This window comes from Denticeps clupeoides, chromosome 19, assembly GCF_900700375.1.
Source record: "Denticeps clupeoides chromosome 19, fDenClu1.1, whole genome shotgun sequence".
In the NCBI taxonomy this organism is placed as follows: domain Eukaryota; kingdom Metazoa; phylum Chordata; class Actinopteri; order Clupeiformes; family Denticipitidae; genus Denticeps; species Denticeps clupeoides.
Genome location: NC_041725.1, coordinates 2793967 through 2810828, shown reverse-complemented (window position 1 = coordinate 2810828; position 16862 = coordinate 2793967). Strand labels below are relative to the sequence as shown.

Below are 16862 nucleotides of genomic sequence, written 5' to 3'. Positions count from 1 at the left end.
ATGTGACATGTATGTGTTTCTGTTAAGAATGCCCTCATTAACTGTGTGAGTGCTAAATCTTAATTAACACATAACTTAACACTTAATTACACAGACACCCTGTCTGAACGCTGTGTGAAAAAAAAAAATTCAATTCAAACATGCATGCAGATACTATGAGCCACACTGGCTAAAAGTATAACAGTTTGTTTGTGTATATTAAAATTTTTAGGTTCACACAGATTTATAACATATTACATTTATTACAATTATTTCCATTATCAACGATCTGGAATGATTATACGTGAAGTATTTTTTTATAATTTGTGCCCAAGACTGTTACGCTATATCAGGTAGCTTTATCTGCAAGTAATGCATTGGCCAGTTTTGCTGGGAAAACTTTCATTAATGTGGATGTTTCTTTGAGATGTACCACCAACCAAAATATTGTTGCAATTCTCTCTGCACAATCTCTGAAGGCTCTTTCAAAAGCATAATTGTTCCTGGCAGTACTGCACAAATAGTGGTTGAATGATTTGAGGAAGAATGATTTGAGGAATTGTGATTTGGCTTCAATATTCCACAGATATGAATCCAGTCAAGCATCTGCGGGATGTACTGAGCAAATAAGTCAAATCCATGGACATTAAGCATATGTCACTGATGACTTGTTTTTGTCATTGTGAAGCACTGCAGCACATCTGAAATTTGTCCTCTGCATTTAACAATCACCCTGAGTGAGCAGTAGGCAGCCATGAAAGACTCCCAGGGAGCAGCGTGTAGGAATGGTGCTTGGATCAAGGAGACCTCAGTTGACAGTTCAAGATTTGAACCTGCAACCTTTGAGTTATGAGTCTGCTAGACCACCACTGCATGCTTTTAGAGATCTTGTGAAGGACTTGTGAAGGCAAATCTGGGACCTACTCAATGAACACATCCAATGTGCTACATACTGAATGAAGCCTCCAACGTATTTCCTTGTGTGAGACACTACAGAGTAAAAGGGACTGAGTGTGATGGAATCACAAGTAATCATGTATCACATTGAGTTTGATTTAGAAGTACCTTGGGGCAGTGTGGCCTAGCATTTAAGGAAGTTGCCCCGTAATCAGAAGGTTAAATCCCGATCCGTCAAAGGTGCCACTGAACAAAGCACTGCCCCCACGCACTGCTCCCCGGGCGCCTGTCATGGCTGCCCACTGGTCACTCAGGGTGATGGATTAAATGCAGAGGACAAATTTCACTGTGTGCACCGTGTGCTGTGCTACTGTGTATCACATGTGACAATCACTTCACTTTCTTCTCTTAAAGTGCCAGTGTAATCCTCAGTGTTGCATAGTCATTCATGACCCTGACATGAAAAAGACTGGCTAGAGCCTCTGACTTGTGTGGAAGTTGTAATATCTTAAATGTTTTAATTTCGCACACCCCCCCATGCTGTCAGCAAGGTTGGAAACAGATGACGCTGCTGCTCAGCCGCCAAAAAGGCGAGGACACGGATGCGACAGTTTAAGGGGAGTCTGTAATATTTAAAACCCCCACGGCTTGCTGCAGTTCTCACGCCTCATCTCCCTGTTCCATACTGACCGGGACCCTGCTCATGCAGCTTTACAAATGAAAGCATGTCACGTGACTATTCAAGCCTCCAGTTTGACACTTTTATACAGCCAAGCTTTTTAATGTGGCAGAATGTCACGTCCCCATCTAGGGGTTGGGAAACATGACAACAAACAAGGGGAAAATTGCTTAGAACAAAACAGGACCACATAAGAACTTTGCTACGAGGTCAGAGAATCTGAAAAATTACAGAAACGTACCTAAAATCTACACATCTAGGGCTTTTTGCGTTGGTATTCTAATCAAAACCTGTAAGAAATGAAGATGTTAACCTTCAGTAATTATGTTAGAAGACCAGAATGAACCTGCCATACTGGATTGACTTCCTGATTGACAGAAGGCAGCAAGTGATGCTGGGTAAGCATGTATCTCATTCTCAGACCATCTGCACCAGTGCACCTTTAGGCTGTGTTCTGTCTTCACTGCTCTTAAAACACTTTAGACGGAACTCGACACCACCATCCCCTCATCTTGTTTGACACTGTACAGAGTCTTTCCACTTCCAAGGAACCATCATCTCCCAGGACCTCAAATGCTGAGGGGCAAACAGTCCAAGCAAAGGACCCATATGCAGATTCACAATGACATTTATTTCACACACTGAGCAGAAAACACACAAAAAACAGGACCAGGCCTGTGAAAAGGACTGCCGGCTTCTCTAAGTGTGGTCAGGAACCCAGTTCACTCATTCAGTTCCTCCTCACCTCCTCCATCACCATCTGGTGCAGTGCAGCAACTGGACAAAGGCAGACTGTAGCATGTATTTTATTATGCTGAGAAGAGGATTGACTGATCTGGGTTCTCTTCAGGACTTGGCTGGTAAAAGCCTAGTGAACCAGAAGACCACAAAGTCACTGGTTCAAACCCCACTTACTCTCATTGTGTGCCCGAGCAATTCACTCTGGAGCTGCTAAATGCCATAAATGTAATGCAAATGTAAATGTCCTCCAGGAATCTAAAGGAGGCAAGAAATTGCTGATGATCTTTTCCACCCTGGACTAATTTCTTTTGTTGCACTTCCTTCTAGAAGGAGACCATGCAGCCGAACTTTGTAATGATTTCAAGACCCATTTTTGCACTCCAACATTTTGTTCATTTCATTCATATTGTTGAACTCTGTGATCTGTTCATTTAAATGTTAACCTATATTTAAATTATGTTCACAAGTCATTTTTCCCAAATCCAAGTCAAGTCTCAAGTCTTTAGTCCCAAGTCCATGTGAAGTCTCAAATTGAAAGTGAAGTGAAGCACAGCACAGCACACGGTGACACAACTAAATGTATCCTCTGTTTTTTACCATCACCCTTGGTGAGCAGTGGGCAGCCATGACAGGCGCCCGGTGAGCAGAGTGTGGGGACAGTGCTTTGCTCAGTGGTACCTTAGCAGATCGGCAACCTTCTGATTACAGTTCCGCTTCCTTACTTGTTAGGTCGCCACTGCCCCAGATAATACTGCATTGGTGTTTGTTTTAGATTAAAAGTATGTACTGTACTTTATCATCTATTATTATACACTACAGTATCAAAATTGATCAGAACATACACTTCAGAGGGCTAAGAACATGTAAATTAATCTACTTGCTAAAAAATATGGAGAAATTAAGTAATAATTTAAATAAAATTGCTACACGTGGAGGGAAAAGCTACTGTTATTTTATTTTAACTCTATTGCTTCAATATTTTTTAGACCATATTTTTGCCTGTGCCTTCTGCACAGTTACATAAATAATTCCATGAAATGAACACCGTTTACGAGTTATGAGTCACAAGCCACAACATCCAAGTTCGAGTCAAGTGTGACTCGAGTCCATGTCTCAGACTCACGTCCGCATCAGTACTCACGTCCCCATCAGTGACTCAGTACTCATGTCACACATGTCTTCAGACTGGGAGACTGTGCCAATTTACTTTAAGGCAATTGCTTACCATACATCTTGCTATCTCACACAGACACACTGTAGAGTATGAATTAAAACGATAATGATGTCTTAATAACCAGCACAGCTTATAACACACACATACACACACTTACTGTTCAGTTTTATTCTTGCTGATCCTGTTGGGTGTGTTTTCCCTTGTGTGTAGTTAAGATGCACCAAAATCACACCTGTCTAGTCAAGAAGGAAGGACGACACACAGACACACACACACTTTCAGACACACTTTTCACACTTTCCAAAAGAAATGACCTGGCAGGAAATCTCCCAGCGCAGCACATGTGTCAGTCATATGAGAAGAGAGATCAGATGGAGGTGGGCCGGCCACGTGGTGGAAGAGTTCTGGAGAGAGCCGAAGAAAAGTAGAGATGAAAATAAACCTTGATTAAGAAAAGCCAGAGAACCTGAAAGAGAATTAAACATCAAGGAAATGTAACAGAAGAGAGAAAAAGGTACAAGGCAATTTTTGTGAAAAATGCAGGGGCTGTAGGCTTGTGTTTTTTTTATTTTTTTTTTTAAATTGCCACGGATTAGAGCCATCCACTTCAGGCTGGCACTGCTGGAGACAAAGTGGCATAAAAACCTCTGATTTGCATTTAAAATGGTGAAATAGGAAAATAACATTCACCTCCTACAATAGATGAGAAAGGGGGTGACGATAAAGGCCACAAAACATCTGCCAACTTCTACAGCGAGGGAAAAGGCATTCATTCTCGTACAAGCCAAAATATTATTACACTCTTAGAACGAATCTGTCGAAAAATGACACAGATCATGTGCAGCGCTTTAGTTTACACATATTGTGTCCATGTTGCAGAATATTGTGCTGGAAAAAGTCAGGTGCAAATGCACAACAAAAAACTGAAAAGCACTGAAAAGATCTCAATAAACAAGAACCAGGGGGCATCACATGGTCACCAAGACCAACAGGGGTCATCGGAACCTGGCTCACTTTTAACATATGAGAACAGGCAACGTCCGACTCATTCACAGCATTAAACGCAATTGTCATGATCTGGACCGGCAGGGGTGACTCCGGATCCGGAATCCGGACCGGAGTTTCATGTTCGTCCTGTGTAATGTTCCCTGATCGTGTTCACCTGGTGTCTATTTAGATAATTGTATAAAACTATCCTGTTCGTGTCTGTTTGCCGTCGGGTCATTGTGCGTGTTCATGTTCCCTTGTCTTGTGAAGTTTGTATTAAACCCCTGTCCTGTGATTGTGCGAATATATACATACTGTTGCATGTCACTATTCACGGTTGCACGTCCCCTGCTATTCCACGCTCGTGTCTTGTTTTCGTCGTTAATGATCGATGGGTTTGATGCGTTTAAGCCTGCCTTTCCCTGTGTTTTCTCGTGTCTGCTGCCCTCCGGTTTATTTGTGACTAAACTGCTCCCTCCGAGACGCTGACGTCACTGTGTGACTCGCTAAAGTCAGTGTCAGTAGTCAAAGAACGAAGAAAACAGCAACACCTCACTTTTAATGCATGTCCTAAATTAATTTATTTACTTGATAATTTATTTACTTGTTACCCCTTGTTGCTTTACATGAGTTGGTTAAAAATGTGAAGTGAATCTGATGAGCGTGAAAAGCATCACACACTATTGCTCAATGCCGAAACGTAACAGAGAGGTGAGTTTCTTAACATATGTGTAAACGATAAAACGAATAATAAAACAATATTCTTTTCCTGCTGTTTCTACAAATTTAGTTTAACTTAACTGGCTTTTCTCTATTAATTGAAGCCAATTGTTTAGTAGCAAAGTAACAGTTTTTTTTTTAACTAATCAGCTTTATTGATATGTATTATAACTGATAGCCAGGATTAATCTATAATTGCTTTATAGATTAATCTATATAAACGTCAGAGCTTAACATAGCATTTAAACATGACATGGATCCTAAGTGAATTGTGCACAAAAGCTCATTCATTCAGTGCTCTTCTGTCATTTTTTTGTGTCTATCAACTACTGAACCCCCCGTTTACAAGCATGTTGCAAACAAAAATTTTCGTCTCTAGATATTAAATTCCCATCTGCGTGGTATTTTAATAGGGCCCTGCACTGAGCTTTTTAGAGCGTGTGAAATGCCATTACCTAATCAGCGTAACACATTATCCTCCAATACATATTCAGCCCCACAGATATTCACATCAGACTTCACAAAAGCACCAGGAGCTGAGCTAGTGAGGCTGAGCCACTCTACTGTACTCTACCTGATCCTTCGTGTGTGTGTGTGTGTGTGTGTGTGTGTGTGTGTGTGTGTGTGCGTGCATTTTTTGAGTATGGTTTCGATCAAAGCTAATGTAACATCAACCTACAACTCACCCACAGCTCAACCCATGATCAAAAGACCATCTGAAGCCTGTAATAAGGTGACCTAAACACACAAACATATGAAGAGAGAACACAGGGTCTTTGTAGAAGCATGTTGAGTGTGTGTGTGTGATATCTCATGCCACGTTCATTTGCTTATTGCTACCATCGAGGGGGATGTCCTTGAGGACATATCCATGTCTATCTTGCCACGTATCAAACATTTAATTTTCTCCCACTTTCCCCCGCTTTGCAGATGAATCTAGGCAAGAGATCACATGATAGAATTATGGTCAAAAACCTTGTTTACGTTTATTAACAGTAATTAAATTCAAAGTATAAATATAAATTGAAGTATAAAATCATTTAGATTTGTTCTTGTGGCACCAGCAATTACAAATAGAAATGTGTATACAGCAAACAGTTACAGAAAAAAAAATGGAATGTTTTATTCGGTGAAATAAAATAAAAATCAACAGCTGAATTCACGGCTATGTTCACCAGTGACCGTACCAGCATTTTCACATGCTCAATGCGAAGGGGACTAATAAAGCATTATTCAAAAACTAATGATCAGTGAGGCTAATTGTTTTTAAAAAATGGATTTAATTTGTTATGGGAGGATAAAGATTGGACTCTGGAGCAATGGAAGAAGGTCATGTGGTCTAATGAGTCCATGTGGTTTATGAGTCCAAAGATCTCCAGCGGCTAATTTTGTCCCTTTTTATGCTCTGCACTGTTGTTACTTGGTGAGATGTTCTTTCTGTATTCCCTATTATTCCCGTAAACCTTCCCTTAGCTGTAATGTCTAATGTCTGTAATTCTGAGATAGTGTACAGTTTTAATGTCAAAGTGCTGAACAACGAAGGTCTAAAACTGTTTTAATAAATTATCTGTTTGTACATGAACCGCCATGTCCCTGTTCTCATTACGGCTTTGTGTGGGAGAACCTTCTTGTCTCAGTTGAGGTGTAAGGGGTACATGTCAAATTTGGTATATGTTACCAAAGCCACCAGGTGGTCTAGTCTGACAATTACACAAGAAATGGCATCTGACACAAGATTTTATTGTCTCACTCATTATTAATTGGAGATTTTAAATAACAAGAATACTTGGTCACAAAGCCACCATGTCTCTTTCCCATCGTACAAGCCGGCGGGGTGGTGCTATAATCAGAGGTTGATTGGTAGTTGGTCAGATTGAGGATCATCAACGTTTTGTACCCAAAGAATGAGGTAGTCTGACTACCTGAAAATACTGAATGTCCAGGATATTCCATCAGAGAATTTCTTCTTCCCTGAAGGGCATATTCCAATGCCAGGATTCATCAGGCTCAAATTGTGAAACCTGTGCATGAGAGCATGAGATTATTTTCACACATGAATTGTCCACCACAGAGATCAGACAGCAACTTCATTAAGAATCTTTGGGATGTGGTGGAGAACAATTTTTGCAGTGGTCCGACTGTCCTATGATCTTTATAAGATCTTAGGGAAAAAAAGATTAATGCAACTCTGAATAGTAAAAAATATATTATTGCAGAAGCTCATTGAAACAATGATATAGTGAATGCGAATGCTGTGATCAAGGCTAAAGGCGTTCCAGCAAAATAGTAGTCTGTTTTTTATGCTGTATGTTGCTTTCCAAATCAGATTGTCAGCACATAGTACACGCGATGCATTTTTAATGTGCAAAAAATATATTATTGACACCTCTTTTATTGTCCAATCAGGGATTAACCTAAATATATCTCAAATAATAAGTTAGAAACTGAAATACAGTGGCATGTGTTTTTAGTTACAAATCACTCATTGACATAATTTTTTTTTTTAATGAAAAATGCGCTACAATTATTGTTCGCTAACATTTTATAAAGGAACTTTCATTTATCAAAATAATCAGAACAAATTTTTAAACACATTATCAAATTTGCCAACGGCATGATTGTGGTGGGACTCATTAGCCACAGCAAAGAGTCTTTGTACATTGATGAGGGTCAGCCGCTGGCTGAACATGGCCAAATGAAGAAGATGAGAAGTTGCCCCAACCACACTCCACTCCGTATCATCAGCTCCACGTTCAAGGCTGTAAATTTCACATTTAATACGACCCCACTGGACCATAAGCACCACCTCCATCACCAATAAGGCCTCCTGACACCTCCCTCGCTCGCCCTTAATTTTTTACGAGGATCAGCTGCATCTTCATATGGCTTGGCAACATGAGAGCTGTGGAAAAAAAGCAACTCAAACGAATTGTAAGGACCGCTGGAAACAGCTGCAAGCATCCATCCCCTCACTGCAGCAGATGTTCCAGAGGGACCCCTCACACCTATCACATGGACCCTTTTTACTCCTCCAGGCCCAATCTACCAGAATGCACAACCATTTTTTTCCCCTCCACAAGCCATTAGACTTTTGAACTCTGTCGCACTAAACATTTATACATCTTGTGATGGTACATGGACAATCTACTTAAAACAGAACTTTCTCCCTTATGCTAATTGTGGTATTTTTATATTTGTACTGTGCACTGTAAATGCTGGAGCAACTTTGCCTCGTCTCTCTGTATACTTTAAAAGTGTATATAGCAGAGATGACAAAGTTTACTTAATATTTGTGTGTGTGTGTGTGTGTGTGTGTGTGTGTGTGTGTGTGTGTGTATTTGCATGTGCATGTATTCATGTGAGTTCAGGTGAGACAAATCTGCGTGGTGAAGGTTCTGCTTTCTACTGATATGGCCGTCAGCATGCATTAATATTGCCAGCGGATAATTGTGTATGAATAGCATTCTAGATGAGGGTGTTGATCCTGTGCTAATGCAGGATAACATGCTTAATTGCTGGAATCATCTTAGCCCTAGCATTTGATCTGATTATCAACAGGACATCTCAGCAGTCTGATGAAGAACTGGGTGACCTGATGTTGCACTGTGTAAAATGCGGAAGGGGGTTGTGTGCAGTGGTGAAAAAGTTTCTTCTGTTTCTCAAAAATGAGCATAATTTTAAATGTATTTTTCTATGTAAATGAACAGTTGTGTACAAACTGCATAAGGACACAGTGGTGGCCTACCGTGGCCAAGAACACTGCCCCCTGGGCGCTTTTCATGGCTGCCCACTGCCCACTGCAAGGGCGATTGGTTAAATGCAGATGACACATTTTGTATTTCTTGTATTTTCCGCTGCTCGACGTACTCTTTGGTTACTGCGCAATATATCGGTGAGCCAGGGCGCAGGGGGAGAAGTCCAGTTTTGTTGTGTGTCACCGTGCGCTGCATTTTTGACAATGACAATCACTTCACCTTTTTTTAATTTTCAAACTGGTGCTAAATGCAGCACCACTTGCTAACCGTGGGGCTTGTGTTCTCAAAATTTACATAAATAGATAAAACAAGAAAGAACCACTTTCTGCTAGTTGTCTTTCTTAAAGAAACTAAACTATCTTTTGTTGCCGTGTAGTAGCCATTTATTTCTTATATAGCCCAAAATCACAGTGTTTTGACGGGCCCTAATGTGACACCCCCCCAACACACACACACACACACACACACACACACCTGTTTTTTTTTGCACACAAGAAAAACTCCACTAAACTCCATCAAAGAGACAAAAGGGAGAAATCTTGGGAGTGATACAGAGAAAGTCCAAAGTGTAGTATAGAGCATCTGTCCATTTTTGGAGGTACTGGACAGTGCAGAGTAGGTCTATATTGAATGTCCATTATAATGCTGGTCCATCTGAAGATCCCTTAAGCTGTAGCCGTTACGGTGTTGGTGGCTGTGGTGACCCTCTGGTACATTCCATGCTGGGTCATCTTGTCAGAAGCTCATTAGCAGGAACCTGGATCTAGAGTAACTCAGAGAGAAACACATTAGACTCGGCTGGCTGGGACTGCATGGTTATGGTAGATGCCTGTGTACTTCTTGAGTGCAACAATGGCCCCAGTGGACTATCCAGGACCGCCTAGGTAAGATGAGCATCGTAGTAGTTGTGAATTTTAACGCTTATGGAATTCTTGGTTAAAAGATGTCACTTTAGCCTGGACTTAAATATTGACACTGTATATAAGTTCTGAACATTAGCAGGAAGGCCGTTCCAAAGTAAGGGAGCTCGGTAGCAGAAGCTGAGAATTTGTTAATTCTTTATAGTGTATGCGAAATTTTACCAGTAGACAATGCAGTGAGGACATAATCAGTGTGATGTGTTCAGATCTTCTCATTCCAGTTAGAATCCTTGCAGCGGTGCGGTTTAGAGTTTATTGAGAGATGATGCCGGGCTTCCAATAAGTAGAGCAGGTTCCAGTAAATGCATGTACCAGTTTTTCTGCATCAGGCATGTTGAGTGTCTGTCTTAGCTTTGAAATATTGCAGAGGTGAATGAATGCAGTCTTAAAATATTGTGTATGAAATTGCGTTAAATATTGCAAGACAAATCACTGTATATTGTGATACCCAGGTCTTTGGTGGTTGTAAATATGGTGGTAGGAATCCCATCAATATTGACTGAGAGGTTGGATAGATTCCTTCTGGTTAGATTCCAACACTGGTAGTTGGTACTATTTTAGAGTGAGAAGTATTGGTCCTAGTATGGATCCTTTGGGTGTTTCATATTTTAGCAATGCTTTTTTTGAACCTTCACCAGCAATATTGACAAATGTGTATTCATTCGTTAGACATGAAGCAAACATTTTAAGTCCATGGCCTCTGATTTCCTTAAGATTTTCCAACCTGTTAGCTAGAATTCTTCTGATATGAACATTTTGAGCAAAAATAATGGGAGGAGCCAGATGATTGAAAGTTCTCATGCATGCTGCTTGCTTATTCAGGATGATTTCAGTACACATGATTAAAAACCAGTTGTCTTGGCTTTATTTATTTATTGAAATCCTGAGGACACTCTAGCAGTTATATCGTACTGCTTAAATCTTAGGACACTGTTTCTAAGCAGAGCAATATTTTCTCCTTCTCTGCCGTCACTGTTTTCAGAGTGGAAAGTACGTCACGGTATTCACTCAGATGGATGAGTTGATGGATGGATGAATTTTTTTTTTCCAGATGACCTCTCAGGCATAATGAGCACTCATTCGACATTATATTAGCAGCTGAGTCCTTGCAAATCAGGAAAACCCACAGAAATATTACAACTACTACACATGAATAAACCCACAAGGAATGCTACCAGTGTTGTTGCAAAAGTTATTCACATGTAAGGTGTCATAATGAACTTGGGACATTTTGAATTGGTCATTGCCCCACTCATAGCGTGATTCTTTATAACAGCAATTAGCAGTTTTGCGGAACCCTGCCAAGCGAGTTGTGTTGCTATCAGGAATGGCTGAGGGAAGCACAGCTGGAATCTGACCCTGCGACACCAGCTGGCGCTTTACCCACCACAGCATCAGACAGCAAGCTGACAATTTCTCTTAACCCTCATCACTGCCTCTCTTATCCTCACACACACTCTCTTTTTCCTGAAACACACAAACACGGTTCCATTTAACTAAACCCACACCATTATTCTCCCTTTCATTCTTGTTCATCTTCACATTTCACCTTGCACTCTTTGTCCAACTTTTTAGCAATGATTTATGGAATTATTTGTCTGTCTCTCTCTGTTTCATTTGTTGCGTATGTCCTGAGGATATTAAAAGCTTATGTTGGTGTGTATGTGCAAGTGGACACGCAGCGCTAATCAGCATTAACAGAGCTCAGCTAAACCTGCTCATGAGATAACAGCAAGTAAATCAATTTGCTTTCTCACCTCGACTAAGGTCACAACATTCAAACAGGCCCTTGGGAACACAAAAGTCTTAGTGGTGTGTAACATTATCAAAAAAGCAGGTCCTTCAGTGACAGCCCACTCTTGTCAGTAACTGAGAATGTAAAGCAGCAGCAGTTTGAGAAGAATCCATGTGGGAGTTTCTTATTGTCAGTATCTCTGGATACATGTCGGTAAGAGGGAATGAGCCCACATAGTAATGGAGGCCAGGAAACTGCTACTCAACTGGCTCAATTTAAAAAATTGAAGTAATCTGTCACATCTAATATTTTAGAATAGTCAATCAAACGAACCAGCTGTCAGTAGCATTATAGCAAAGCAAAAAAAAAAGACAAATCACTCATAAAACAGACATCTTATTTTAAAAAGAGCAAAAATGTTTAAACTGTTGTATTGAGCGAAAACACATGAAACAAATGACAGCTAGGATTTACTTTTTTCAGATACACCATGTCACTAACAATACAATATGAATGTATCACGATACAAGGGGCACAATATGATTTTTATCTCAATATATTTTGATACTGTACATATTGCAATATTCTACAGTTGTAAAAACAGAGCTGAAATACAAGATCCTTTTATCAGTCTGTCATGTTTTGTTATTTCACTATGCCTGAAATCTGAAATGCCAAGCTGTAATATACAGTTGAGGTTGTAGTCCCACGCTGATTCTCATCTCTGTTGACCTCACTAAAGAAAAGAGCAGCACCCAGTGGACTACATTTGTATACAAAAATATTGATATTTGATGTTCCTGTATCAATACAATGTCACCATATAAAATATTCCGATATATTACTGTATTGATATTTTCTAACACCCCTCATGTCACATCAACCCAACCTTACATATAAAGGGTGGTAGTAGCCTAGTGGGTAAGACACTCGGTTAAAATCCCAGAAGACCCAGGTTCAAATCCCACTTACTACCATTGTGTCCCTGAGCAAGACAGGGGGGACTGTCCCCGTAACTACTGATTAAAAGTCGCTCTGGATAAGGGCGTCTGGTAAATGTAAATCACATCACATGGGGGGTGGACAGCTCAGGAAGGATATGAGAAAAACAGAAAAAAATGGAATCACACGGGGAGAGAGAAGTACATTGTAGGGATCAAAAGAAACCCCTTGAAAACATAATCCCATGGTCAACATAAAATAAAAAGTTGTGACTCGCAACAGGGGAGGAAAATGGTGAGGTGGGACCTCTGCAGAACCAGCATCTGGTCCTGCAGCCATTGGAAGCACGGTATGAATCTGATAAAGGCGTTGGCTGGGGATGGGGTGTCCTTGGGATGGGGGTCAGGAATGCAGAAAGTCCCACTGCCTTGCTCTTTGCGGGGTGTTTTGAATCAGCAACAGCCAAGGCAAGTGCTGATTTAAGGGAAGGCAAAAGCTGATAGATAGGTCTATTTGGGTTTTCCGGGTGGGAAAGATGTACATTTCCAGCTCAGTGTCCGTGCTGGTCCTCAGCCAACATTCTCTGCAGAGCTGGGACTTTCTCCGAGAAGGTATCCAACTTGTGATCGATAGTCACAGTGATGTGGTCCAATCTGCGATCGAAAGTCACAGTCTGAGTGCCACGCCTTCAATCTTCCCGGCCAGCCTTCTGGGGTTTTGAGCGTCTTCCATCTACCATTTTCTTCAATGTACAATAAACCAGGGCAATGCCTAATCCAATCAGCACAAGACCTGTTATCATGGTTCCGAATAGGTAGATATCCTCTATGTCCTCTACAGGCACACGTCCCTCCACCTCTCCCAACCGTCCTTCAAGTAACCATGAGTTCCTTATTTCAGAGAGCAGGGATGGGAGTGTCTCTCTAAGAATGAGACAATAGACTAGATGAGATGAGAGGGGCAAGCAGGAAAGATAGGGAGGGAGGGGGAGATAAAAGATGCGTCCGCTTCCACTTAGAGCCAAGTGAAGAGATTACAATAAATTTGAGTTTGACTTTCAACAACTGATTTTTTTTCTTTTCAATTTCACACCATTTCTGGCATGTTGAGCATGTTGAATGTCAAAAGTACAGACCTTCTTTACTGAAGTACAAGTACAAATACCTATGTTTAAAAAGAATAGTAACTTAAAGTATTGACTGAAATTTTTTACTCAAGTACCAGAACCTTTTTTAACCATGGACATGGTCCTGTATGTGCGTCATTTAAAAAACACAAGTATACACAGCATTAAGTTCCACAATACTAGACAGTAAACACCATTTACAATACATTATCTAGGAATCTTTCTTTTTGCCAGCGAGTTCAAATATTTCTTGGAGGTAAGGCCAGGCATGTGGGATGTGTTGCTGGACTTGGCTCAACTTTCCAACGCCCAAGGAGACTGCACCAATGTTTGCACCAGTTTTATCAGTCATTTCGCTGAGCTATGCTTTTTTGCCTCTATCACGAACAATATAATTTCAAGTGACGAGGATGACGTACGACGGTGGTGGCAGGAGGAAAAAATAAATACATGTATATGGAGGAAATGAAGACTCCAGTAGAGTAGTATAGGATTTGTACTTCATTGCTTCCCATCTCTGTGTTTGAGTGTGGCTTTTTTGACTGTGTGAACGTTTTTTTCAACATTACAACTTACGTAGTAAAACTACACTGAAAAAAGTGGTTAACACTGGTTAAACATAAAAAATGTAAAGTCATCTGTCGCACCTAATATTTTAGCATTGACATAATGTAAATAAACAGGTTACAGCAGGTTTGATTGGTTTATTTACACTATGTCAATGCTAAAATGTTGGGTGTGACAGATTAATTCAATTTAAGTTTAGCCAGTTTTTTCTTTTTTTTTTAGTATACATGTCAAACAGAACTGGTAAAATGTCAGGCAACAAATGAAAAAGGAGGAAATGAGAAACGGGCCCGGTAGACCTAGAGGAGAGAAAAAGAGAACCTGACTGGTAATAAAAGAGTGGAGACAGATAAGGTAGTTGGGGGGGGGGGGGGGGGGGGGGGGGGGCAGGTTGTCATACGCAGATAGGCTGAGGCCATATTCCCAGCAATGTTTGGTCAGATAATGGTGTGTGTGTCCCGTAGGGAAAAAACCTTTAAGTTATTTTTGCTGTAAGATCGATCTGTCATCTGCCATTACAAGATTCCATGTAAGGCTTGCACACACACACACACACACAACACAAGCACTTCACTACTTGTTCTGCATTGAGGATTTTGAGTTTTCCTTCTGTCTTTTACTTTAATGCAGTACAACTGGATGATTAAATTTTATTTTGATATACATTATATTATACATATAGTGATAAAACATGGAGGTTGAATTCATATTTGAATTTTTTTTTAACTAGCTTGTTTGGTATGCCACTACAGTCTGAACCACTGGGAAGATGATGCTGGGTGATGAAAGTATACTTTACCATGCATTTTCAGTGTAGTAGGGATATGTGCTCTGCAGGCTGTGAAACGTGTTCAGTGCAGGGAGGGCTGCTCTGCAATATTTCCTTTTGCACAGTCTTGCTGTGCATTTTCCTCCCAGAAAATAAAGGGAAACGACGTATGTTGCTGTCTGTACATTAATCAAAATATATTTATATGCTGTACCATATCATCATCATCAGCAGTAACACCTAAATAGTGATACAGTTTGGAACGCATTCCAGTCCTCCCAAATCAGACGAATGACGAATGAGTCACGGACTCCTGCCTTGCCGGACATTTATCAGTTTGATTGCATTCTCACCAGGCTGAATTGAGCACTGTTTAATAGCAGGAACTTTATCATGACTCATTCCCTTCATTCATGAACAGCCTGGTTGCAGTAAGCAGCCATTGATTCCGCACATCAACAGAGTCCCAACCTGCTGGCCAGATGCCTCACTGACTGTAGCACCTCGCGCTTTTCCGGTTAACACGCTGTGGGTTTCTCATGAGGATTTGTATGCGCTGAGAGGATTTGAAACGTTTCATACTGTTGGGTTGGATCGTATTGACATATAACAAAGTAATAAGGCCAAATTACATTTGTGTGCTGAGACAATGAGAGAGTCGGATATGATAGTTCATGAGTGTCACACTGAAAAAAGTGAACACTGGCTAAACTTTAAAAAATGTAAGTAATCTGTCACACCTAATATTTTCACATTGACGTAAACAAACAGGTTACAGCAGGTTTGATTGGTTTATTTACATTAAATGCCAAAATATTACATACAGTTTACACAGTGTTCACTTTTTACAGTGTATGGATGCACTGAAAAAAGTCAAATGTAGCTGTTTAATTTAATGTGTTTAATGTGTTTTTTTCTCATTAAACTAGTTAAAATATATATTGTCACATGATTCCATCATGTGACCGGGAGTAACACGGAAACGAGGTAACGTGACTCCTATATATTAGGCTAGAGAGCAGCTGCCAACTGCTCAGTCATTGAATGACGCACACCATTCGACTCCGCCCCGAAAACCTTCAACCCAGTAAGACCGTACCTGTCCTCTCTGTTCTCCTGATCCATGAACTCCTTCCTGTCGCCCTGTCTTGCCCTGTCTTGTGTCTTAAAACGCGAACGACAACATCAGTGTGGTGTTGCGGCTCGCGCCGTCCCCGTTCGCAGATTAACGCGGAGGAACTTACCTGCCTCCCTGCGTCCCACCGCACCGAGGTCTCTTGTTTCCTCCTACACGTCTCTCTCGTTCTGGTCCCGGTTCGCGTGTCAGAATGACTGAGCCAGAATTACGCGCTTCACAACTCGCTGCTTTATGCGATCGAATAGCGCGGCAGGAGAATCTTTTTGGAAGTCTGTCGCAGGAGGTTTGCTTCCTGCGGCAGCGCGTTCATGAGATGACTGTCGCGCACCGAGAGCATGAAGCGGCAAGCGCTGCGCAGAGCCCTCGCCCCCCGCGGTTCCCGAACCCAGTTTGCCGCTCCTGGAGCGCTGGAACGGGACCGAGGGGAGCGGCGAGGCGCTCCTCATCGCTCTCTCGTTGATTTTCGAGCTGCAGCCTAGCCGCTACCCCAGCGCCCGGTCCCGCATCGCCTTATTACTAACCCGGCTCGGTGGTTCCGCGGCAGAGTGGGCGGCAGCGCGAATCAGTTCCCCCAGTTCTGCGTCTCTCTCATATTCCGAATTCGTGGAGGAATTAAAAATCACCTTCTGCCATCCGGACGGTGTGGAAGAAGTCGCAGCTGTACCATCTGCGCCAGGGTTCCTCATCTGTCAGCCAGTTTACCGCCAGATTCCGGACCCTGGCTGCAAAGACT

General features: G+C 41.4%; 1 protein-coding gene across 5 annotated transcripts in view; it reads left to right on the top strand.

The window, feature by feature from the left end:
* Positions 1-16862, top strand: part of sphkap (SPHK1 interactor, AKAP domain containing) — a 125275-nt gene that overhangs the window by 31091 nt on the left and 77322 nt on the right. The window lies entirely within an intron of this gene.